Source organism: Orycteropus afer, unplaced genomic scaffold (assembly GCF_000298275.1).
Source record: "Orycteropus afer afer isolate SDZICR_OR568_19922 unplaced genomic scaffold, OryAfe1.0 scaffold00092, whole genome shotgun sequence".
NCBI lineage: Eukaryota > Metazoa > Chordata > Mammalia > Tubulidentata > Orycteropodidae > Orycteropus > Orycteropus afer.
In genome coordinates, this window is record NW_006921679.1 from 1,888,768 (window position 1) to 1,891,349 (window position 2,582).

Genomic DNA, 2,582 nt, shown 5'->3' on the forward strand with positions numbered 1-2,582 from the left:
TAATAAATAAATAAAAATTTGTCCTAAAGAGTAAAAAGAGAACCTACAGATTGGGAAAAAATATTTGGCCATGGCACATCAGGCAAGGGACTTATCTCTAAAATTTATAGAAAACTTCAATGCCTCAACATCAAAAAGAGAAACAATCAATTAAAAAATGGCTGAGTACATGAACAATGTCTTCACCAAAGAAGATGGTCAAGACCATTCAGATGGTCAAGAAACACATGAAGAAATGTTCATGGTTATTAGCCATTAGAGAGATGCAAATCAAAACAACTATGAGATATCGTCTCACCTCAGCAATAAAATAGCTCTGTTCAACAAGACAAAGAACAAATGCTGGCAAGGGTGGGGAGAGATTGAAATTCTCATACACTGCTAGTGAGACTGTAAAATGGTCCAACCACTGTGGAAAATGGTATGGCATATCCTTAAAAAGTTGGAAATAGAAATTCCATTTGATCCAGCAATCCTACTACTAGGTATATATCCTAAAGTGAGAGCCAGGACACGAATAGACATATGCACACCCATATTCATCACAGCACTATTCACAATAGCAAAGAGATGGGAACAACTTAAATGCCCATCAGTGGATGAACAGATAACCAAACTATAGTACATACACACAGTAGAATACTATGCAACATTAAAGAATAATGAAAATCTGCAAAACACCTCATAATATGCAGGAACCTGGAGGATACTATCCCGAGTGAAATAAGTCAATCACAGAAGGATAGATACTGTGTGAGTCAACTATTATAAAATGTCAAGGAAAAATTTATACAGGGATGGGAGGGAAAATTGCTAGCTAGGTAGGAGACATATATTGATCTGGGTAAAGGGAAATGCAATATACCAAAAGCGAGAGACCAGCACGGTATCACTAAGGAAAAGGAAAGAACTGAGTGGTACACAAGAAGTAAAGATGATAAGGGTAAATACTACTATATACACAATACTGTGTTATTAGTAATAACAAACATTAATCTGTGGGAGGATGCATGATGATCAGGTGTGGGTAGGTAAATGGGAATATATCCAGGTCCATATAGAGGTTTAGCAGACCATATATATATATTTAAATTGTGATCTGGGTGAAAGTTTACAGAGCAGATTCATTTTCCATTCAACAGTTCATACACTTTTTTTTTTTTTTTGGTGACATTCATTGCAATCCCCACAATGTAATGGCTTTCTTCCCACTTCCTCCCTGTGGTTACCTGGCATATGATATTCCTATATATGTATTTGTGCTTTAAAAATGTCGTATATATAATAGAGCAAACAGGAGGCAAAGTTATATGATAGCTTCTTAGCCACAACCAAACGCCTTGAGGGAGTGAGTCGCTGGCCTGTGGGCTCAGGACCATGGTTGTGGGGAACGTCAAGCTCGATCGGCATAACATAGTACTCAAAAACATTGTTCTACATCCTACTTTGGTGAGTGGTGACTGGGGTCTTTAAAAGTTTGCAAGTGGCCATCTAAGATGCAGCTATTGGTCTCTCCTCATCCGGAGCAAAGAAGAGTGAAGAAAATCAGACACATGGCAACAATTAGTCCAAGGGACTAGTGGACCATGGGAAACTCAACCTACTTGACCCTGAGACAGTAACTAGATGGTGCCCAGCTACCACTGCCAACCACTTAAAAAGGGATCAAAATTGGAGATTCTGGACAGAGTAGGAGAAAAATGGGGAATAAACTCAAAACCATAAGACCAGGCTTACTGGTCTAATAGAGACTGGGGTGGGTAATCCCCGAGACTATGGCCCCTAGTCACCTGTCAGGCCTGGCATTGAACTCACTCCTGTGGCTTCCAGTCAAACAGGCCTACGAGGTGAACAATCACACCAGGGAGGTGCACTCCTTAGAACGATCAGCCATGAGAGATCAGAAGGGCAGCTTTTGCGCAGGGGCAACACTCAGAAGGCAGGAATTCATGGGAAAGAAAGACACAGGGAAAAGGTAACCACAGGAAGGAAGTGAGAAGAGAGCTGTTACATTGTCAGGATTGTAGTCAATGTCACTAAACAAAATGTGTATGAACTGTTGAACAGAAAATGAATTTGTCCTCTAAACTTTTTACCCAAATCACAATAAAAAGTTTTAAAAAATAATAAATAAAATACTTTAAGGAAATTCAGAATGATATTAAGCATACACAAAGAGTTTCACCCTCTTTTAAAATTAGAGGAATATGAAGTAAAACCACAGTGAGATACCATTTTTTTTAATCACATAGTCAATGGGCACCAGCCACTTCATGGAAGAAAGGTGAGTCTGTCTGCTTCTGTGAAGATTTACAGCCTTGGAAACCCAATGGGTATGAGTCAGAATCAACTTGATGGCACAGAGGTTTTTGTGTGTGTGTGTGTGTGAGTCAATGGGCAAAGGTCAAAAAGGTTAATACATTGTGTGGTTGGCAGGGCTGAAGGTAAATCAGAAACATACACCATATTTTTTTCCCAAATAGTGCACCCATATAAATTATATTGACAGAGAACTTTCAGAGGTGCAAGCTGGATTCAGAAGAGGACGTGGAACAAGGGATATCATAGCTGATGTCAGATGG